Here is a 25,108-nt window from a genome sequence, read left to right on the forward strand (position 1 = left end):
TTGCAGTTTTTCCCACTTGTGGTTTGGGGACCAGAAAGGAAAAGTAATCCAAGCTCTCACATAATCATTAAGAGACACATGGAAACAGGAAATGAACTATCTATTAAAAAATAAAGAATTATGTCAAAATAATTTTAAAATTGCAAAGCTAATTCACAGTTTCACAAGACAGATGAACTTTGGAATATACTCTATGCAGTGATCTAAAAACTTGCACAGCTTCTTTAAAAAAGGATGGAATAACTAAATATATATATATGGTGACTAAGCATATTTATTCTTGTAGGAAGGACAAGACTATGCCAGATAAGGAAAGTTCTTTTAAACTGAATCTAATTATCTTGAAAGGTGAAGGATAGTTTTGCCTCACTTTTTCAAATGGTAACTTCCATTTTTATGTCTCCTCTGAGTCTCATGGTGTTTTGCCAGCATGAGATTTCTGTAAACCTAAGAGAATTGACAATGTGATTGCGTCCTCCATGTAAATAAAATGTAAAGAGGACTTCTATGTAAATAAAATGAGAAAATACTCTGCCTGGAAAAATAGCATAAACTCTTGCAGGACGGAGTCTTCCACTGCTCTCAGTAAAGGCCTAAAGTAATTCTCCACATAGCTTTGTTGTATTAGCAACTCATGATCATGAGTTGATGATGAGCACCTCAGAGTAATAGACCAATCATGGGATGATATTCTTTAAAAATTGTGTCTCCTAGATAGAGGAAAACATCCAAATGTGCTAGGGTAGAGCAAGCTAATGAATCCAGGGAGGAATCCCCCAGTGTTTGCAGTACCCACTTTCCAGGAGGTTAGATGAAACTCTCACCAGTTAACTCCCTGTTCTTTTAAGGATGAAATTGAAATTTCATAAATCTCCATGGCTTACAGAAGTGAAAAAACAGGACCAACAATCAGTTTTCTAGGGTTCTAGTTTCATTAGTTAGGATTATGCAAGTTTGCATTATGGCTTTTGTGACCTTAGGCCCTTTGATCTTCAAGGGCTACATCATCTATGAAAAAATGATTAGAAATGATATTTTATAACTGTGTTGGTATAAGACAAAGACACTAATGGACTCATTATTGAACATTTATTTTTATCATATTCATTTTTTTCTTCTGATTTTAAAGTAAAATGAAAATAATTTTGTGGACTCCTGAAAGTGCTGTGGGCCCTAGGTATAGTACATGCTCTGCCTAATCAGATCCACTCCCAGACTGTGTTTGGCTGCAAATTAAAATTAAAAAACAAACAACAACAACAAAAAAAACTTCACTAACATCTGGCTTATTAGCACATAGTCTTCACGTAGGATAATGAGAGCTACATGAAGCAGAACCCCAGCCAACTCACAGATACATCCATGAGCCCAGGCATACCTGGCCAATATCAGCAAAATCCCATTGACACAAGAGAAATTGTTGCTATTTTATGCCACTAAGTTTGGGGTAATTTGTTATGCGGCAATAGCTAACTGACATATAATGCTTTAGCAGCTATTACATTGAGTTGGGATTTTTTTTTTCCCCATAATGCAATGTAACGCCACTGAAGGTTTTAAAAGGGGAGTGCCTGCTCTGATTTACTTTTGACAAAGTTCACTCTGCCTGTGGAGAAGAGATTGGAGGGAATCTAGAGTGGAGGACAGGAAACTAGTAGGTGGCTACTGCAATAATCCAGATGTGGAACGATGACATGATGGTGGTGAGGCCTGGGGGGAGGGTGGAAATGGAGATGCAGAGAAATGGATGGGAATGCATAATATACATATTCAAATTCTATTCTAGGTCCTGTGGAGTATGTGAAAAGGCACAAGGAATTATAAGACCATGCTGTGTCTTAATTGAAAGGATGAGAGGTAGATTGTTTCTGAAGCGAGGAATGCTGAGTTAATTAGTGGTTTTTCTGATCCCACCCAGAAAATCCTGCTAAATGTTCCTAAACTCACTGAGGGCCAGATTCAACTTTTGAAATCTGTTTGTGGGAATCAAAGATAATGGCAGAAGCAGATGGCTGTGAAGGATGCTATGGTGTAACATTTTGTGGGTTATATTTTAACAGGATGGTAACTGAGCTTTCTGAGCTTGTCTGGTCTATTGCCCTCCTCAAAATTCTCCATCCATCTCTCTGTCTTCTCTCCATTTCTATAATTTGCAACAATTTGATTTTCTCTTGAGGAAATCTACATTCAGAAAAGTGAGAGATTGTGAAGGGGCTGCTTGTTTATCTTTAGTTCAACCAAAGAAATGCTCCAACGTAACCACACCCTGATTTCACTTTGGGGTATCACGCAATTACAACATGCCATTTCTTTATGAAATTCAAAGAAACATCTCACAAATGAATTCTTAATTCATTTCCTAGAGGCATGCAGCGTTTGCTGTGGTTATCAACAGTTTTCTTGTTCTGAGAAGTGAACTGAGGTATAGCAGTAAAGCAGCTTCCTAAACACATTTGAGACAAAATTGAAAAAAGCTTTCAAACCTCTTCAAACCACTCTCCCCACCCCAGATCATGCAAATATGGAAGGAATATACATTTTAAATCTACAAGCTTTTCAATAAATGGGAAAATATTGATCTTTCCTGGGTGATTTCTCTTTCCTTGTCCATTAACATTGATATGAAATATTAAAAATAAAGCCAAAAACTGCATTTCTTTTGTACTGGAATCATTTGAACAAAATGATTTCCTTGCAAAAGTTTTCTTATATTGGACATTATTCATTCATTGTTAAAAGAAAATTAAACTGTCCAGAATAGTATGTAAGAGGGAAATCTAAGTATGGTTGAGGCAGAAAAATAAAGTTTCTGAAGAAAACCAGTGACATTCTCTTAACAATAAATATAATGTAATGTTATTTCTAGTTTTATTATATTTATATTTTGGTATGTCTTGAACTTGTCTTTATATTCAGAATTATTTATATTTCAGTATAATGTTAATGTTAGTTTGAGATTATTTGAGTGATATTTACATTCATCTGTTGATACAAATGGGAATAGATGTATTTATTTTGAGTGAGGCCTGAAAAATTGGCCAACTCATTTCTGCTTTTTTTTTTCTCACAGTTTTAGTCTTGAAACTTTCATGTGTTTTGGCATCATTCAACTCTCCACTGTGCTTTTTTCCTTATTAAGAAACTTATCCCTTAATTAGCTTGCTGTCCCTTCATTTGAAACTCGGTCTATTTGATAACTCTTTGTTGCTTCTAGAACGGTTGGTGCAGGCTTGTGTGGGCTTCCATAACACAAAAGCCAGATGGACTTTTTAAAACAGACAAATTTAGTCTTGAATAGAGAACTGTGAAAATTAAAAAAAAAAAAAAAGAAAAGAGACATGAAAAGAACCACAAAACAAAACAAAACAAAAAAAATCTTGGTACTGATAAAAACCAGTGAGAAATCACAGATTCTCAAATTAGGGGAAAAGCAAAACTTTTCCCATCTCCTTCCCCTCCTCCTCAGCCTCTACTTTTTAATTTGTTTTGGGCTCAAGCATTGAAAAGTTCTGTTCCCAATTAGAAGTGGATCACATTTGGGTCTGAGAGGGAGTCAGCTGCCTCATGATATGAGTAGAAGACAGAAGGCTGTAGATAGATTCAGAGTCCCTTTGATAACCAACACCACTCTCTCTGTGTGCTAATTTGCAGAACGGGGAAAATATTGGCATGTTGCCTTCAGAATCCCTTAGAAGAAAAGCATTAGAAATAAGAAAACATTAAAATTCTGTCCAAAGTGTTTATCTTATGGAACAAATTTATTGGGGCGTCTCAACATGTTCTGGATATACAAATGAAACCATTTTATACGTATCCAATAACAGCCCCTTCAACTAGGCTATGTTGACCCACCTTTCCTGCTGGGAAGTAATTCCCTTAACAGCAACTTGGCCAGCTCCTCTAACTTCCCTGTCCCTTTTGGTTATGAGAACAGTCCATTTTGTTATTTAAGACTCAGTCCTATTTATTTTGATACTTCAGTCTCAAATCAGACTCAAATCTTGTATCCCACCCCCCCCACACACACACTGTTGTGTCTTCCACTCGATGGCTTGGAAGTTGGCAGTCTGCTCTTCACGTACTTGCCTCCTGCCTCCTCTCCTTGAACTCCTTTCTTTAGACACCAGAAGCCTCCATCGTGGCATGGTCAGCAGGGAAGGAGCAGATGGACTGGAGCATGTGGTACAGGAAGGGGTCCTGGTCTAGTCCTCCTTCAGTCCAGTCCTTTCTGATCTTGGTGCTCTCAGTTCATGTGTCAGCCTGCATGCAGGAGGTGTATGTGTGAATGTGTGTGTGTGTGTTCATGTGTGTTCAACTTCTCCCTGGCCCCTTCTATCACTGAGAACTCCTCCTTCCACCCAGAAGGCAGTTTTATCTTGGGCTTGAGCATTAATAAACATCTCCAACCCCTTGTTTGTGTTGGGCTTCTCATCACTTGGTCCAGTGGTTATCTTGAATGGCTCCGTGGCCCCTGTCCTTCTAACTTCCATGTTGTTTCACATGGAACTGTGAGAGTTCTCTACTGCTGGAGTCCTCTTCTGTGTTTCCCAGGTCCACAGAGACTTGAGATGGGGTAGGGCTGCAGCATCTAATTTCCAGGCATATGCCAGCCCTGCTGACTGGAGCTTTGGACCTAGACAACTGCCTTCAGAAACCTCTAAGTGAACACTAGTCTCTGTACTCAAATATGCTCCCCCTGGCCGCCCCCCCTGCCAAGACTCCAGGTCATATGCATCAAGTGAACACTCTTTTATCCTTTTGCCTTTGCAGGTATTAGAACATAGAAAGGAAAGCATGCCATACTTCTTGTTTCCTAGCACGTTCTCTCAATAGCTTTCAAGGCCCCATTCCTGTGGCTGCAACAGAGGAGAACTTGAGATCTGCAGCCCATCATGTACCCCACCAGTCTCCCTTTCTCAGCGTCACCATCAGTGTTTACTCACGATTCTCTTGGAGACTGCCTTACTTGGCTTTGGGGAGAGGGAGGCACCCTCCATGGCCACAGAGACATGAGGAAAGAGGCTTTCATCATGAACATGGACTTCACCAAAGACTAGTTACTACCCATCCATCTTCAACTAAGTTCATTTCTTAATTTGACTGGGGACAGTTCGGAGATGGAGCCCTCTGGGAAAGTGCTTATCACCAATAGTTTCATGCTCAGCTTTGGACCTTGGCCATGTTTCTGGGACAACAGGAAACATCCCTCTCTACATCCTATTATATCAGTGTCATACTTTGTAATTTATCGTCTTCACTTGAACTCACCAAACTCTTCCTGGTGTTCTTCTCCTCATCCCATGCTGGTTCAGACGGGGGTTGTGAATAGAGCCAGCAGTTTCACAGGCTTACAGACTGGGCCTCTAACCCTGGCCAGTTACCCACAAAATATGTCCACAGACCTTAACCAGGACATCGTGGTGTGAGGGAAAGGACAGTCATAACATAGGTCTGAACCTTGGCTTGTAGATCCAGGGCTGACCGTCTGTGACCATGATCTCTCTAGTCCTCTAGAAATCTTCATTCTTTGTTGTCCTTCATTTCTAGAACAAAAGTTTGGAATAGATTAATGATTATCAAACTTCTTTTGAGTAACAGAAGCCATTTTTCAAATTGACTATTGAAATCTAGATCATCCTTAATTCCCAGCTGCAATAGTCCTTAAGGCATCTATGTGAAGCATGAGGACTCCACGGTACAAAATTTGAGACCTACTGAAGTAGAATCACATATTGCTCTCCTTTCAACTTTAAAATTATTTTGAGTGTGGCTATCTCTGCAAAGACAGAGCCCACTGTTAACACACAACTTCATGTTTATGTCTGACTTTCTGAATGTCAATTTCATATTGGGCTCACGATCAGTAAGGCCATCTCTCTGCATATTTTCAAATTGTTACGGATGCTTTTAGAAATCAAAGGTTGTTGATGTTTATCTACCCCATTTTATTTGCAAAGTTAATACTTTAAAAACTGCTGCTTTCATAGCTTTTCCCCATGAGCTGGACACTAGTCTCTTGAGAGGCGATCTGAAACAAGGAGCTTCCTGGTCAAAAAAGTTGAAAAAATGTAGTATTCCATGTCCTCCTCTTAGAGATTTATGAAGGGCTCAGAGAAGTTTTGTGGAAAGCAACATGTTTAACTCAGTATTTCCTAAACATTTGACCACAGAACCCATTGTTTTCCCATATAACGTTAATTAACATCCCGTAGAAACAGTGTTCCTTCTAATACGTTCTGCAAATCATTGCCTTTGAGGAGAGATCAACACACTTCTTCTGTAAAGGGCTGGATGATAAATATTTTAGGCTTTGTGGGTTTCACTGACTGTTGCAACTACTCAACTCTGCCATTGCAGCGCAAAAACAGCCATAGCCAGTATCTAAGCAAATGGGCGTGGCTGTGTTCCAATAAAACCTTATTTATAAAAACAGGCAGTGGTACAGGTTTGGCCTGTGGGCTGTGGTTTGCTGCCCCAGTTCCTCCATTAAACAAGTGAGATTTATTCTGACGAGGGAAGGTATTATCACAAATAGTGAAATAATAGCTTAGTTCTTTTCTAAGCTGTTCAAATTTTGCTGAACTTCAGAGACTAAGCCCCCGAGGATACCAGACTTCCCTGAACTTCTTGAAATTCGGAGCTGGCTAAGTGACTCATTTCGTGCTCCCTCTTTTACCAGATATTATCTAGCTGTAAAATCCTTGCCCAGCTCTTGATCTAGATTGCTAAGCATCAGCTGTTTTCACCATGATGAAAGGCAGGCAGCAAGTAGGAGATGTAGCAACCACCTGAGTGTCGACTCAATGATCGTATCTGAAATGAACCATCCATATTCTTCAAGCTCTCAGAAGGAAAATGCTGTAAATATAATCAGAGGCATTCAGACAATCTTGGCCATTTCCCGGATGGTTTACTGGAATTAAATACCGTATTAGTTGTTTAGAGCAGCCTAACAAATAATTCTAAAAACGTGGTGGCTTAAAACAGCAAACATTTATCATTTCACAGTGAGTATGACTTAATCTCAGCAGCTTAGCTCAGTTCCCTGGCTCAGGATCTCTCCCAAGGCTGCCACTAAGGTGTTGGCAGGGCTGCAGTCTCATCTTAGGGTTCAACTGGGGGAGGATCTGCTTCCAAACTAATTCACATGGCAGTTCTCGGGCCCTCGAGACATCAGTTTCCATGTGGTCCTCTTTGCAGGGCTGTTCACAGCCCACCACCTGATTCCTTCCAAGGGAAGGCTGAGAAAGAGAGAGAGGGAGAGAGAGAGAGAGAGAGAGGGAGAGAGAGAGAGAGAGAGAGAGAAGTGCACAGGACAGAAATCAGAGGTTTTTTTTGCAACCTAATCTTAAAAGTGACAAACCATCACTTTTGTACATTCCACTCAGTAGAAACATGTCACTAGGTCCAGGCTGTATTCAAGGGAGGGGACTCTACACACCTATGAATACTGGGAGGCAGAGATCCTTGGAGGTTGTCCTAGAGGCTGTCTACCACATACACTAAATTCATCTAAGGTAACATTGGAATTTTTAAATTTCTATGTACAATGAGGGTTCAAAGTACCTGGACTTGAGGAGCAGGGGAAGATGCCTCAGTCATAGTGGAAGCATTAGACTGTGTCTCCATGAGGGCTTGAGATGAGAGGAAAGGGGAAGAAATATGAGTGTGTGAATTGCCAGGTGGCTGGAGGAGAAGAGAAGGGTAAGGTAAGAGGTTATGGAATTATTTTTCTAGAGTACTATGTCCTCACTTAGAAGAGAAAGAGCAGAAGGGAAGCTGTCTGGAGGAGGGGATCTGGCCAGTGGACTCCTTCACAAATGCCTTCTTATCCTGCTATACCTCAAGCGTGGCTCCCCTTTTCTCATTCATTCCTCAGTGCTTTGGTTTAAAACACACCTCAAGGACAAAAATACCACATTCTCCCAACACCCACACATGTTTATCACCCACTAGCTATGATCTGTTATTGCCAAAGTAATTTGATAAAGTTTTATCATTTTGATTGTCTAATTGGCCAATAAATAAATCACAAAGAAAAAGGAAAATCTGCAACTCAGCCCCATACAAGGGACTAAAGGGAGTACAATTATACGCTATATCTCCTGCTTTCGATGATCTTATATTCCAATTATGGCAATGAGGCAAACATATGGAAACAGTTATATTAAAATTAAAGATTTAAATAACAGTTCAGGGTAACAATGGAAGGAATATCATAAGGCTGTGTATGATTAATTACCAGCTGAATTCTATAGAATTCATCATGATTGGAATTCAGGGGAGGGAGAAGGATATTTGTGAGGGAGGTGATCAGGGAACACGTTGTGAAGCACATGAGAAGGATCTGGAGAGGGAGAGGGAAGGGAAGGGCATTCCAGGTGGATGGAATGGCACGAGGTAAAATAAGAAGGCGAGACAGGTGTTTGGGGGAAACAGTGAGTTAACCAGTTTGGAGAGTGGGTTTTTGGAGCCGAGGAGTCTGAGACAAGGTAAATGGTAAGTCAGACAGCCATGCAGGAACAGGTTGAGTTTAATTATCTAACCTGTGCTGGGTCCCTGAGGCAGATGGCTTGCCAAAAAACTTGCATGCATTACCCTCTATTAAAATTTTTAAAAAGGGGTAAGTTCCAGGTTGATTCACTGAACATCTTGGGCTCACAAGCCGTGCCTGTCTTTTAATAGCAAGTGTGGCAAATGGAAACGGTACCTGGGCTTTGTCTCCATAGCAGCGACTCAGAAAAGCCTTGATGACATCCAGCTGAAAGAGACCGAACCGTCGTCCCCCCCGCACACTCCCACCCCGCCTCCCAGAAGATGGGGAGGCAATAAAGAGAAGAAACATGGCTGCTGTTTCAAGAGACTGCCAGGATCAGGGAGATGGGGGTCCTGAGAACCAGGAGATCCTGGCTGATGGAGAGTTGGGAAGAGGACTCAGTGTAGCATCACTGTCAAGTCAGACTCAAATTTAGAGCAACAGCAAATGGGGACACTGGGCCCCTTACTTCACACTCTGCCAGCTCAAAGCCAAAGAGAACTTGGCACTGAGGAGAAGCCTCCCAGAACCTTCACAAAAGTTCTTACAAAAATTCCCAAGTGAATGTGAGATCTAATTCAGTCCCCTTAAGACTTCCTACCTGTTACTTAACTTCTCTAGCTTCTGTCTGCTTATCGTTAAAAGAGGGATAACAGTATAACCTACATCATCCGTAGGGTTGTTCTGAGAATCCAGTGAGCCCGTGCATGTAAAAGATTTACAAAGTGACTTGTAAAAAGTTCTCAGTTACTGTTAGCTACCATTAATGTAACTGTTGCTATTCTATCCTTCCCAGCCTCTCCAGATCTCTGTCACAAGAGCATGGAGCAAAGAAGTAGGTGTTTTCTCTTAGATTTAGATCACTTTGACGGGCTTGGAATGACCCAAAGAGGGCTTAACCCTTGAATGTCTCTGGGTTTTAGAATGTCAGAAAACATCACCGCTCCCCTTCCTTCTTCTTTCCTTCCTTCAGAAAACTACATTCTGACTGCGATCCCTGGGCCAGGCACTTGGCTAAACATTTCTAGAATTTCTCAGCTCTGGACATGCAGACTCCAAGAAGGCCAATATTTAAGTCCTGGTTTCTGAGGCATCAGTGATCCTGTTTAGGTGTGAGTTCAGAGAAAATGAGTTAACAAGGTCTCTCAATAGATAGGAAAAAATGATTTCACTTTAAGAAAGAAGACAAAAATATGTGGCCTACGTGTGCCGTTGGGAAGTTAATTCCAGTTGTGTGTCTGGAGGAGGAGAAGGCAGTGTTGAGTGTCCAGAGGCGGTGGGCCAGCAGGCAGGCAGCGCGGGGACTGGGACCAAGGCCTCCTGACACAGGGCGGATGTGCACACAGCAAGCAGCATGTCCATCTACAGCCCGGGGCTCATTTCTGCACCTGGCCCGACTTCCCAACCCCATTGGGGGTTAACTTGCTGGGAGGAGAGTGCCATGAAGGCGACAGGACCCAACTTCTTCTAATTATTTTTATATGGTATTATGGTCATAACTACCATTTAATATATTCTGACTGACAACAATGTGTGAAGTGTTCTGCAGACCACAGAATTAAGCATGCCCGTTGCTTATTATGCAATAGGTGGAAACCTTAATTCTATGTACACAAGATCCCCAGAGAACAAGGGAAGGCTCTGAAGAGTGAACAGCAGGGGGCCCCTCCTCAGTCCCCGATTTGGTAGCCTTGACCTCAGGCTCCATCCAGAGGACCCTCTCTCTGGTTGCCCCAAAGGACACTGATTCCTGACACCTCAAGAATGTCTTTTCAAAATAAGTGAGCATTCAGAAAGTATCTGAAAGATTTTAAGGATTTCAGTTGTTTCAGATATACAGAACAGTCAGGCAGACCGCAGTGAGGAGAGACCCCCAACAAATTAGGACCGATAATAGCTGGGAATATTACATTTCCCGTTTTGCTAATAAGCAAGTAACTAGGAGACTAACAGTCGACAAGAGTTCAGTCCGGACCTTGCCCAGCATTTATGGCATCCCAAATTAGCAACAAGTGTCATCAAGCATATGGACAGGGAGGAATTCCAGAGGAACCAAATCATTGCTCTCCAAATAGGTGGGCAGAGGATGTAGTGAGGGGTCAGAAGTGGAGAGGACAGGCACAGGAAACCTTTGTGGTGTCATTTCTGTCCCAGAACAGGATGCCGGAAGGAGAGGAGTCAAAGCAAAGGGAAGTCTAGCATCATATTACAAAACGTTATCAGGACTGATTGGATTTTAATTGTTTCATTTTTTAGGGCAAGGGCTGCGTGATCACTGAGCCACTGAATCACTATTGTATTACATTTTTTTTAAAGTTTATTTTTAATTTAAAGTCAATAAATGAAAGGTTGAACAAACAAAGGTAGAGGTGGGGGTGAAGTCAAGGAGGAGCTTGTAAAAAAACACAACCACTGAGGGACTTTTCTGTAGGACTTTCTCAAGCTACTTCTCTCATTGGACATCTGGGTCATAATTTGGAGCTCCAGTTCTGGCTTTGGCCCCAGTCAGATTCTCTGGGTGTCCAGTCTTACCAGGTCATCTTCCCCAGAGGAGCTTAGATGATAAACTCTATTCACCCAGAGGGTAGAAACTTCCAGCATCCCCTGGACTATGTGAGGTTCCCCTCCACCATACAATTCTGATGCTTAGCACTAAAGAACAATTGATAGCATCACCTTCCGCCCCAATTTACGAAGAACCCATGGAAAGACATATCCCTTTACAAATGAATCTCCCGTGGAAGATCCCAGTCTATATCCACTAGAGAGAGAGTTTAGGGCTTATGTAACACCACCCAGAGTCACATGTCACCAAGTGCAAGAGAGTTGGGTGTTGGAGAAAAGAGCTCACAAACATGCCCTTGGAATACGGAAAGTTTTCAGCATCTGAAAGTGTTCTCTCAAGTTGATGCACGATTGTGTTCCAAGTTCTTCCAGTAGCTCCCAAACTCAATCTGAGGTCTTTGGAACAACTTGCGTGGTGCTCAGGGGATACCCATCTGCTATTGTCCTGACTATTTGCATTTTAATCACTGGACTCTAGTCCAGAGAACCTGCTTTAAACCACCCTCCATTCCCTGGTGGAGTGCAGGAAACTCTACATTGGGACTTTCCTATTCTTATGTTCTCCCATCTCTTCCGCATGGCACTAAAACCGGGACAACAAAAAGCTGAGTGTAGACATGACACACGATGGGAAATGATGGGCTCCATGGGATGGATGGTATCCCCAGCCCCTCCCACAGGAAAGCAGGTCTAGCCACTCAGCTCCAGCACTAGAGCTGGGCCATTTTCTGAATATAAGAAATGTAAGGGATACGTAGACTTTCTTTAGAAAATTCAGCCATTATACTCTCAACTCTCAGATCAAGTTGATGGCAAAGATTTGAGAAGGGAAAACATCATTCATTTTGTTTTCATTCATTCAACAAATACCTACTGGATACCTACTCTGGGCCAAGCACTGTGTTGGATGCTGGGAATAAAAGAGTCAGCAAGCCAGCCGTTTGTCTACCCTTATGGATAAAACACAATAAATGAATAAGATGATTTCAAATTGTGATAAGTGCTATGAAGGTAACCAGCAAGGGACTGAAGTAGAGGAGGTGGAACACTTTAGATGGGTGGTCAAGTCCTACTTAAAGAGGTGGTATTTAACCTCAAAAGGATGAGAAAGAGTTTTGTAAGCAAAAACTGGGGAGGAGAGGGAGAGAGCTTTGCGGAGAAAGCAAATAGCATGAGCATAGCCTTAAGGGGAGAAAGCCTGTGTGTTCCAGACATTGAATGAAAGAAGCCCAGTGGAGGGTTATGACCCCAGGAGTTGGAGCCAAGACTAGAAAGAGAAGCAGGGACCAGATCAAGGATGGCCTTAAAATCTAGAGTGGGAAGTGGGGGTTTTATTCTTCCCACTGTGATGGATGGAAATCTATTGAAGAGATGTAATGGAGGCTTATTAAATGAATGAAGGGGAGTGAAGTGATACAATTAATATTCCTTTATTTGTGTGTCTGTTGAGAATAGATTGGAGGAGTGACAGGAGAAGCAGAGAGACTGGCTGGGAGCTGTTGCCATAATCCAGGTGAGGGGGAGGGTGGCCTGGACCAGTGCTTGGCAGTGGAGGTGGAGAGAAGTGATATAATTGATTTAAATCAACCAGGTGGTTGATGCAAATAATGCCAAATGAGTGTATTGTCCCCTCTTCATGTTTTACATTCCAATCATTTCTGCATAAAACCAAATGGAAAAATAAGAGGGGAAACTCAATTAAGGGGTAAAATGTTAATATAAAAACAGTAAAATTCTCCAAAGTTGATTTCTAAATATTTTCCTGAAATCCATCAAGATTTTTTTCAAAGTGATTCTTATAAGTAGGCACATCTTCTCTGGACTGAAATGACCAGTATTAATTTTTGGAGAGGTGTTGCTTCAGTCAGAATGGCCAACAGGCTATGAAAGAATCTGAGGTCTAAGTCAACCAAATGTGGAGAAAATCTGGAGCCCTGGAATGAATATTTTTCCAAAAGGTTACAAGATTAACCACAAACTGATTTACAAATGACACTGTCTGGTATGGTAGTTTGAAAGAACCATCATTTTAAAACCAATTTTAAATGGTATTTTTCATGAAATTATAAAGACAATTTGATCCACGATCATGAAATTTTCTAACTGACATATCCTATGGACACCCGTTGGCCCACACCTGACCTTGGATTCTGTGCTGTTTGCCCTTCTTAACCTCACTCTCTTACCTAGTTTGGCTTCTCCAAGTCTCCTCACTAAGATATTCAGATCACTATTACAAAATGTTTACACAGATCCTTTAGTTCTCTTGATAATGATACTGGCAATATTAAAGACTTTTTTAAAAAACTTATTTAAAAATTTATTTTTATTTATTTATTTATATTTATTTATTTTTGGCTGTGTTGGGTCTTTCTTGCTGTGCACGTGCTTTCTCTAGTTGCGGCAAGCGGGGGCTACTCTTCTTTGCGGTGCGCGGGCTTCTCATTGCGGTGGCTTCTCTTGTTGCGGAGCATGGGCTCTAGGCGTGCAGGCTTCAGTAGTTGTGGCACACGGGCTTCAGTAGTTGTGGTACGCGGGCTCTAGAGTGCAGGCTCAGTAGTTGTGGCTCACGGGCTCTGTTGCCCTGTGACATGTGGGATCTTCCCGGACCAGGGCTCACACCCGTGTCCCCTGTATTGGCAGGCAGGTTCTTAACCACTGGCTTTTAGAGATATCTTTTATGGTGTGTGTTTTGCTTGGACAGGAAAGATGTCTTTGATTAAAGTTTGAAAAACTTTATAACATGAAACACGACACAGATCACACTTTTCTAAATTAGAAGATTTAAGACCTAAGGATATGTACTGGTTCATATTTCTAGATTTTTTTATGTTATTCTTTCTTTAGTTTGTTGAGATATCCAGACCAAAGCTTAAACGTAATGCATTTCACTTTCATGGCTTTATACACATATTTTTTGTAGTTTTGTTTTGTTTTCTTTTTTGGCCACACTGGGCAGCTCGCAGGATCTTAGTTCCCCAACCAGGGATTGAACGTGGGACCATGGCAGTGAAAGCACCAAGTCCTAACCACTGGACCACCAGGGAATTCCTCCATGGCTTTATGTTTTTTATGAACATGTTGTTTATGTTTTTAAGTTTCTACTCATATCACCACCATTATAGACAGTGAATTAATGACTCAATTTTCTTCACTTTTACCATAGAATAGTATTGGAGTTTGTGTCATATGCAAAGTATGAATTATAGCACTTGTTAGTCACTAATGGGTTCTTTCCCCAAAGCAGAATCTAACTGGTTCTGTTCATCTTCATCTTTTTTGGTTAAAGCTTTCATTCCAGGCCTCTTCATAGGATGCTGACAAACCCACGTGTTGTTTGCCTTTGGTCAGGTGCCCACTCTTTGCTCCAATCAGCTGAGGGCAGAAAGTAGTAGAGAACCATGGCCAAAGAACAAGAAAGGAAGCTCCCAGGGCAGCCTTGCTCAGCAGCAGCTATGGACAGGAGTCCCTGGAAGGGTTTGTGGTTGTGATAGGTACTGGAAGTCTTGACTCATGCTTGGATCATCTAAGAATAGTTTATTGCAAGAGTACCTGTTGTAAATAACCTCTGATACAGGCCTTTTCATTGGTGTGAACATTGAAGATAGCAGTACAGTGAAACTCCAGGGACTGAAAAGATCCCATGAGTTGGAAATAAAATATTCAAATTAAAAACTTATATCACGGTCTTACAAATAACTTTAGGCAAAGTAGGCTTGAAATAAGTTCCACTGATTAATAGAAGAAATAGTTAAATATTGTTTCATGGAAAGATCACTGGTTTAGGAATCAGGAAACATGGATAATCCTGGTTCTGAGACGTCATGGGATCTTGGGATTCCAAGATCTCATGAAGCAGAAACCTACTTCAGTTTTCTGGCCTCTAGCGTCTTCCCTAGTCTATAAAATTAGTGTCATAATGGATTACTTCTACCTCTAAGCCCTTCTAGACCTGAAATTTGAGAAACAAAATTGAGAATCAAAGTGAGATAGAAGCAGATGAGTTGTTAAGAAAAAAAAGTTCAGAGTAAAATCAACAGTTATTTATGAATCATCTACTGTGATATTCCATGTGTTTTATATATATATTGACTTTTTATTCTCATCAAAACACTATGGATTTATCTCCATTTTACAACAAGTAGGGAAGATAGGATACCTTGCCCCCAGACATATAAACTGTAAACGTGGAAAGGAGCAAATTGATCAGTTCTCCTCCCCCAAAAGGTTTTTTCATCATAGAAATTCTTCCTTAAATACAGGGAGAAACAAATGCTTACAAAAAGATAAAGACAGGTAAAAAAATTAATGTTTTACACAGAAGTAACGTTAGCATTTTCACTATAATGACGTGGAGCTTGGACTGAAATTTCTAAAGTGTGACTCAGAATTTGCACCTTTGCACTGATTGTTTTCACTCAGATTTTATGAGATCCGTAGGTGTGTGAGTTAACGGTGCTGGCCATGCATAAACATCTACGTGCAAAGCAGCAAGGAATGCTCTGTTTATCACAGCTGCCGTCAAGCCAATGCAACTGTTTCTACCATTGAGGATGAAATTTGTAAAACTCTGTCTCCCAAATAAAATAACATAAAATAAAATAAACCTCCTGTGAGATTGCCATTCCTTGGGGTTACCTGCTCAAATGCCATGTTCCTATCAGGTTTCCTTTGAAGTCTCTCAAAGGATTGGGGTCCTAAAGGAGAGTCAGGTTCAAGGTTCTAAGTGTAAAGTTGCTTTAAACAACCAATCAGCCAACCAACCAACCAAACAAAAACACCAGATTAAAGCAACACAAGAAGTCTTTGCCTCCTGTTTATAATCTGTACCTCTTCGTTAACACAAGGCAGATAAGCATGCTAAGTGTAATGGAAATCAAAGAACTAAAATCTTATATTTACATAGATGAGTGTTATACAACTTTTCAAAATCCTATCCCTTTTGGAAAAAAAAAATCTAAATATTTGTCACGGCCCTATCTGCCTATGAGGAGCTGCCACCAGGTGAGAATCAACATAGAAGGTTTTACTGAGTGTTGCTTTCTAAATAAAATTGTAGTTTCAGTGCTTTTTCACTATGCCTAGAAATGTGGATATATTCTTTCCAGGAGAGACTGCCCCTCTGCGTTAACAATTGCTGGCATATGAGGTTCTTTAACCAAGTTATCACATTGACTCTCTCACCAACCCTGTGAGGTTGGTAAGTAGAGCAGATGTTGTTAAATTCGTTTAAACACAAGGAGACTGAGGCTCAAAGAGTACAGTTACTTGCCCCAATTCCAGTTAATAAGCAGTGAAGCCAGAACTTACTCATGGGAAATTTCTTTCCATTATGCTCTTACCACTTTGGCATTGTTAACCAAAGCAAGAATAGAATGAAGATGGCATTCATCTGGTGAATGGGAATTTGTAGATAACTGTGCTAAGAAATCTACTCTTTTGAAGAACAACTGTCCACATTTGCTTCCTTTTGCTCTTGGAAAGAATAAAAACCCACCACTCTTTACAATAGCCAAGACATGGAAGCAACCTAAATGATGTCCATCAACAGAAGAATGGATAAAGAAAATGTGATACACACACACACACACACACACTGGAATATTACTCAGCCATAAAAAAGAATGAAATAATGCCATTTGCAGCAACATGGATGGACTTAGAGATTATCATTACTTACTAAGTGAAGTAACTCAGCCAGAGAAAGACAAATATCATTTGATATCACTTGTATGAGGAATCTAAAAAGAAATGATCAAATGAACTTGTTTACAAAACAGAAATAGACTCACAGACATAGAAAACAAACTTATGGTTACCAAAGGGGAAAGGCGGGGGATAGGTAAATTAGGAATTTGGTATTAACAGATACACACTACTGTGTATCAAATAGATAAACAACAAGGACATACTGTATAGCACAGAGAACTATATTCAATACTTGTAATAACCTACAATAAAAAATAATCCAAAAAAGAATATATATAAGTATATATACATATGTATGTATAACTGAATCACTTTGCTGTACAGCTGAAACATTGTAAATCAACTATACTTCAATTATTAAAAATAAAAAAAAAATCAGAAATCTCAAAACATACAAACAAACAAGCCCACTGCAAAGACAACTGGGTAGTTCTCAGAACTGCTTCTGGAATAGTCTATCTAGCATTGATCTCTGGTATTCTAAGACCAGATTCACATGTGAATAAGTAAAGCTGAAGGTTGAAGGTTCCCAGTGACCTAAGACAGAGCTGGCACAGGTAGATGGTATCAAGTTTCTCTCTCTCTCTCTCGCAAGCATTTTGAACACAGCAGAGATGATAGCTATCCACTTGGGGTGATTTCAGGGTATTGGGACGGGCTCATTTTTTCTGCCCTTTTCATACTCAGATCTCTACTGGTCAAATGAACTGCACCTGTATAACCAAGATCTATTTCCATTCTGTTTCTAGTCCTGACCAGGGCAAAAATTAAAGTCTCAGTCTCACAACCGGTAGGGCTTGGAATTAAAAACCTTGCCCAATAGGTTTGATTTGCAGTGAGCCATGGCAGTCCAATTGCTTTTGTTGCTGTAGGTCAACCTTAAAGTTTGAACACTGCTTCTTCCTGTGTCTGTGGAACCATTGCTCCAGTCCATGGGATACCTTACCATCTCCCCTTCAGGTGGGATCTGGCCTGTAGGAGTGTTTGCTTTGGTCTATATAGTGTTTATTATTGATTTGAGCCCTTCTTTCAACTGTAGCCCTTCCGACTGGGGCAAGACACCTTTTCCTTCTTTTCTTCCTTCCTTACCTGAATTGTTAGAATTTTCCTACCTTATCACATCTGCTGGAAGGCATCCAGCAGAACTGATACATCTCAGAATCACGTGGCTCCAGGTTGACTGTCCCCTGACCTCCACACCCTCTGACTCTCAAACTCCTACTTGCCAAATGGGCTGCCCTGGCCACTGATGCTTACCTGAGCCGCATCCGAGCTTGGACCCTGTGTGGTGTCCTGCCGTGTTACTCTCACCAGGGTCAGCTTCTGCATCTGCTCTGGTTTACCTAGTCCCCGTCTCAGTGGGCTCCCAGCAAGCCTGGATCGAGAGGGTCTGGCCTGTCTTAGGGCAACCAAAAGGCTCCCATATTACCACCTCCCAAAGCAAAATGAAACAAAACAAAACACCTCTTTCACTCTTAAGTTTTACCTGCAATTCTACCTATCATATATATATATATATATATATATATATATATATATTTTTTGCAATACGTGAGCCTCTCACTGTTGTGGCCTCTCCCGTTGTGGAGCACAGGCTTCGGACGCGCAGGCTCAGCGGCCATGGCTCACGGGCCCAGCCGCTCCGCGGCATGTGGGATCTTCCCGGACCGGGGCACGAACCCGTGTCCCCTGCATCGGCAGGCGGACTCTCAACCACTGGGCCACCAGGGAAGCCCCTATCATACTTTTTAACCTTTAAAGGAGAGATGGCAAACTGCCAGGATCTGGCCTGTACAAGTGTTTGATTTGGCTTACATAGTGTTTGTATGCATTTAGAAAGTTGGTTTTCAACATTTACAAGTCAATTATGGATTTTTGATTCCCTTGAAAATCAAAAGTTCTGGCGTGGCTGAGCCAACATGCTCCAGCCACAATTGGGTGGAGCAGAGTAAACTTGACCTGTTCAGGGGGGACCATTAGGGAAGGCCGTGAGCTCTCTGATTCCCAGGAGGCCCCACTTCCCTCTTGTCTGTCTGCCAGGTTGGTCTTCCTGTGGGCATTGGATTTGCTCCTCCTACTTTAAGTACTTGCTGTCTTTTAAACAGTGCAATGATCTCCTTCTTCCTTCCTCAGCCCCACCCCCGCAAATAGACATACTTCACCAATGTCAGCCATTTTCACCTTATTTTAAATGTAAATCTCTATATTAGTGTAGATTGTGGAATATGGAGCTGAAGGAGGAAAGGGAGGTGACAGAAAGAGGACACAGTGACAGAGGTGCTGAAGATAGAAAAATGACGTCCCTGTTCTAAAGTGTCTGTACATAGTTTTTCATCTTCTTCAGGGCGTATTCCACAAGCCAAATACTCCAGCTCTTTGTGTAAGTCATTAGTCAAGATGATAACACATCAGACAGGCACAGACAACAGAGTCTTGAGGAAAGGATGGAAAGTGTTTCTTACTGTAGTCTTATCTACCCACGGCCAGGATTCCTTTAGATGTAAGATAATACTTTCCACGACCTGGTTTTATTGACTCATCTTGTTTAAATAATCATTATTGATAACCCCTAGAAGGTTAGAATTTAGAGATCATCTAGATCAGTAGTCTTCAAGCCCCATTACCTGTCAGTACTAATCTGGGGAGCTTTAAAAAAATTCTGGTTGCCCAGCCTGCATGTGAAAAGAGTTAAATCAGGAAATATGAGGGGGGCCAGGCATGAATATTTTTTAAAAAAAGGCTTCTTGGATGATTCTAAAGCCTAGGCGAGTGTAAGAATTACTGATCTAGATCTTAGATCTTTCCTGAAAAGGCTTGATTTTATGGGTTAGGAATCTCAGGTCAGTGATTTACCTGTGATTTACCCAAGACTCCAGGGCCTAAGAATGGAAGAACAGGGTCAAGAATCCTGGTTTCCTGACTCTCCATCCAGGATTCTATACTTGACAAAACTCTGCCGCACAGTGTGCAGAACTCTAATACTCCTCCACAAACCCTGTGAAGTAGCAGGGAACCGTTTTGTTACTCATTGAAGAAACAGGCACAGCGTTGGGTAACCACTGGCCCAAGACCACAAGGGAAAGAAAGGAAGAGGTGGCATTAGATGGGGAAGCTTCTGCGGGCTATGGTCAGCACCAAATGGAAGGGGAGATTCCACATGCATCAGTGATTAAGTGGTAAGATTCTCTATTTTATTGATGACTTTTGGTACTCTGAGATCTGAAGAATATAAAAGCTGTTTGGCAATCTTCATGGTGATTAACAGAGAAATTAACAACTCGACAAGGAAACATACTATCAGTCTTTTATGTCTAGAATGGGAGACTATAGCAGGATTATTTTAATAAGAAATCTGTTGCTTAAAAAAAAACTTTATTTTCATCCAATTTTCGACTTAGAGAAAAGTTGCAGAAATAATAGAGTTCCCTGTATACCTCTAGCCGAGCTTCCCCTCATGTTAATGAAACTATGGCATAATTGTTAAAACCAGCCCAATAGTATTGGTCTAGTACTATTAACTAAACTATAGACTTTATTGGGGTCTCATCAGTTTTCCCACTAATGATCTTTTTTCTGTTTGAGGATCCAATCCAGTATCCCACATGGCATTTATTTGTTATTTCTCCTTCACCTTCTCCAATCAGTGACAGTTCCTCAGTCTTTGTCTTCTGTGATCTTGACACTTTTGAGAAGTACTGGTTCGTATTGCAGAATGCTCTTCAATTTGGGTTCATCTGATATTTTCTCATGGTTACAATGAGGTTATGCATTTTTGGTAAGAGTATTACAGAAATGATGTTGTATCCTCAGGGCCTCATTTCAAGGGGTTCATAGGATCAATGTCACTTGGTTAAAGTAAAATCTCTTTATTTCTGAGGATCCAACTGAACAAATGAGTTAGGAAACTTGGCACAAGGGAAACCCCTAAGTAGAACCTTATGCTTTGGTGAAAAAAAAAAAAAAAAAAAGACTATGTGGTATGGTTTCAAGGGGGCTGAAATTGCTCTAATCGCTCTCTTCTCCTCCAACAACAAAACCCTTTTCCTTGCATGGGCTGTTGCTTGAAATTCTACCATTAGAACGTCATCCATTTAGCCAAGGCTTTGATCCCTATTAAGATACAGATGCTGAGGGAGGAATTCCACGTACTGCATTCAGTTATCCCTGGGAGCACCTTTGGAGAGAAGGTAAAGCAGTAAAGCCTTTTCTGTTTCTGTTTGCATATGGAAGCAGTGAGGTTCCTAAAAGGGTCCTGAAAACATTTGTTATGTAAGTGCCAATGTGGTCTCTTTGATGTGCCTGATCTATTCTGCATTTGGCTCAGATCTTTCATGGACTTTTCATTTTCCTCCAGATGAGCCTCTTTCTACTGTATGACTGCAGCTTCACTTCATCTTTTCCACACTTGCTCTCTCCAGTCCAGTGATCCAGAACTTCTTTCAGTTCCCATCCTCTGAATTGTGACATGTGCCATTCCCTTGCCTTGAAACGGCTTCCCCAATTCCCTTCTCTAATTTGACTCTTACCAACCCAGCAGGTCTTAACTTAGTTATTACTTGCCCCAGAAGGCCTTCCATTAACGCTCCAATGAGGCCAGTTGCCCTTCTCTGAGCCACCCAGTCCTCTGTATTTCCTCTTCATTGCAGTTATCATTTTGGTTTGTAATTTTCTCTAAACTTAAAGGTGTCTCCCTCTAGACTAGGAGTTCCCAGCTATAGGAGATGGGCCAAATTTGGGCCCCCTCCTGTGTTTTTAAATAAAGTTGGATTGGATCACAGCTATGCTCATTTCTTTATGTATCGCATATGGCTGCTTCCATGTTATAAGGCAGAATCTAGAACATAGTGATTGTACGGCCTGCAAAGCCTGAAATACTTACTACTTGGGCATTTACAGAAAAAATTTGCCAACCTCTGCTCTATATTATACATTAGTCTGGAGCTCCTGTTCTAACGCACCTTGATAAATAGTTGCATTAACCTTGTCTGCTCTTGAATTCATAGCTGTCATCACCCCAGGCTCTAGCCCAGAGTAGATCTTCGATAACTTTTTTTTTCTTTTTTTTTGTGGTACGCGGGCCTCTCACTGCTGTGGCCTCTCCCGTTGCAGAGCACAGGCTCCGGACGCGGACGCGCAGGCTCAGCAGCCATGGCTCACGGGCCCAGCCGCTCCGCGGCATGTGGGATCCTCCCGGACCGGGGCACAAACCCGTGTCCCCTGCATCAGCAGGTGGACTCTCAACCACTGCGCCACCAGGGAAGCCTGATGACTATTTTTTGAACAAAGACAAACCTCACAATTTCACTCGAGCCCAGTCTTGTCCACATGTTAGAGCCAAGTAGAATGACTAATTAAATGGAAGAAAAAAAAAAGTCTGTGGTATTTTCTATTTATTTCTGAGGAAGAATTTACCAGAGGAAGTATGTCTATAGCCTATTCTCAATGTTTATGTCACATTTCTCATCCTGAAATAAAAAAGAGGAATGGTTTTCAGTTCAATGAAGCCACAAACCTCATTAACAAGATGATATTATATTCACATAGTCTGGCCACAGGTTAGACTGATACTGACCTGTTTTACTGATATTATTGGGATTTTTGAGGACTCAGGAAGCACATCCTGGCCCAGGGCAATTAAAAATAAAAAACCAACTTGGGATTCGCATAGAGTTTCCTGGTGAAAATGCCAAATTTAACCAGATTAACTACCATTCAATAAGGTCATGGAGGAATTAAAAAGATTTCCCATAAGTGAGTAGCTAAAATTAAATTAACAAAATTAAGAGGTAGATGGAAAGAAATGTTTACTCTGTTTGCTCTGATGACTTGGAAACGTACTTGGTCTTCACCCTAGGAGGCCCTACTTACACCTGCCTCTAGTGTGGGTTTGTGGATTTCATTTCCCCTCCAAATATGAAAAAATATAGACTGAGTTTTCAGACTCTTGACTTCCTCTGGGAGAGGGTTTAAGATCAAAGCAACTATTTCGACAAACATTTTAAACATCTTTTCTCTTCCTGCTTTCCTTCCCCCTACTGCTTTGCTTTTGAAAACACTAAACACACCAAGTTTTCCAGACTCTGATGGCCCCAGAATACTCTTCCTTCGCAAGGACCACATTACTGCCATGATTTATGGCTGGTGAATAATTAGGAACCTGTTGCTATGGTCTGGGGTTGAGATCAAAAGAACCATGTGTCAAAGTGAAGGGAGGGGTGGCTGGAGCAGAGGCAAAGGGTGGTGGTGTTTGTTTGTAATCCTAACCAGAGAGAAGCTGGGCCATCGCTTAATTGGGAAAAGGCGCAGCATCTGAAGAAAGTCATGAAAGAAGAGCCTGTTCTATGAAAAGAATCTGTGTGTTTTGCAAATCAACACTATTTAGTGATAGGTGAACCCCTAGGGAACCTGGAGGCTGGACGGTTTGAATTAGTACTCAAAGGTTTGGAGAAAAATGTGAACTATATGAATACTGAGTATAAAAAATTTGCCCAAATGGGCTGGCTTATGAGATTTCTGGTATTTCCTTCTTCTGGTCAAAAGGAAATGCCAAAGAAGAACTGCACTATTTCAGTACTTCTGTATCTGTCATCCAAGTTCCCAATGAATATTGATTCTCTGCTTTCTCTTTGTCCCTCCACCTTCCTGCTCATGAAGAGAAGGATCTTGGGGGCAGAGAGATGGGGTGTCCAGGCTGGGCTGGCCTGAGGGGTCCAGAGCTGCCAGGGGGCGGGGTGGGAAGGGGGGGCTCTGAGGTTCCATCTGCTGTGTGTTTATGACTCTCTATAAATCACACAGGGAGTGATGGAAGAGGCCCTGGACAGGGAGTCAGGAAACCCGTTTTCCAGTTGTGGCGTGGCTTCTAACAAGCTGTGTGGCCTCGGACAAAGCTGGATTTCTGGGTCTCAGTTTCCTTTCCTGTCAAACGAGATTGACTGGCTTTGATGGACTCTCAGCTCTAAAATGCTGTGGGCAGATCCCTCTCCCCAGGCCTTGGAAATCGTAGGGTGAGAGCTCCTGCTCTGAGCATAGGTCCTATTCAAGTTTGACTTTTCCTCTTGAGATGGAAATATTGAACCCGGCTGTGACTGGAAGTCATTTTTATTTTTATTTTTTATTTATTTATTTATTTTTTTTTCTTTGCGGTACGCGGGCCTCTCCCTGCCGTGGCCCCTCCCGTTGCGGAGCACAGGCTCCGGACGCGCAGGCCCAGCGGCCATGGCTCACGGGCCCAGCCGCTCTGCGGCATGTGGGATCTTCCCAGACCCGGGCACGATCCCATGTCCCCTGCACCGGCAGGCGGACTCTCAACCACTGCGCCACCAGGGAAGCCCTGGAAGTCATTTTTAAATGAAATAGCTCTGCTAGGGAAGCGTTCAAACACACCCAGTGTACAAGGTTGCAGGAATTCAATGGAAAGGACCTTGTGGGTGCTCACAAAGTGAACAGAAAGCAACTGCAGACCTTGTTCACATTATAAAACCACAGGCATCAGAGGATGAGATTAGGATCTGGGCTGCACAGAGTAAAAGTCCTTTAATCATGTTTGAAGAAATCCTAGGGTGACGTTTCCAGCACTGAGACCCACGTTGCCAGGTAAAGTACAGTCACAGATGACACTTGAGAAGCTGGGACCCTTTAGAAGTCATGTGTGTGTGTAGGTGTGTGTGTGTGTGTTCTGTGATTGAGCCTTGTGGGCTCTGACTGCTGGGGCCTCAGCTCTCCCCACATGACCAGTATACCATGCTGCCACCTAGTGTGGGCTCAGGAACTTCTTGGTGTGCTCCTGAGATACTGAGGAACAAAAAGAAATGAAGCCAGGAGTTCCCAGAGGCTCACAGACAGAGGCACCATTCATGTTAAACGGTGGGACTACTGAGGCCTCCTTTCTCCTTGTGATAACCCCACTTCTAGTTATGGACATGTGTGCTTCTCTCGCTAGCTTTCTTACCACTTAGGACAGAACCTTGAATTCTACACGGAAAAGGTTCCAGCTTTAGGGCACCAACCATTGGTATCCACACATTCTCTCTCTGAATAAAATGTTGAAATTGAAGGTGATTAACAAAGGAAAAGCCTTTAGTGGAAAGCCAGAGGAAGAATAAATAGATTGTCACTTGCTATCAACGTTCCCTTGCTCATCAACAGGGAAAGGTGTGAAATTTGAAAAGTTTCCTTTGCAAATTATGCAAAGGGATTTTATCCCAAAGTTTGCCATTCATGTCAGTTAAAGGTGGGTATCTCAGCATTGACATGATACCGTGAAAATATACCCCTGAATGTCTCTTCCAAACACGTGCC

Source organism: Pseudorca crassidens, chromosome 12, assembly GCF_039906515.1.
Source record: "Pseudorca crassidens isolate mPseCra1 chromosome 12, mPseCra1.hap1, whole genome shotgun sequence".
Taxonomy (NCBI): Eukaryota; Metazoa; Chordata; class Mammalia; order Artiodactyla; family Delphinidae; genus Pseudorca; species Pseudorca crassidens.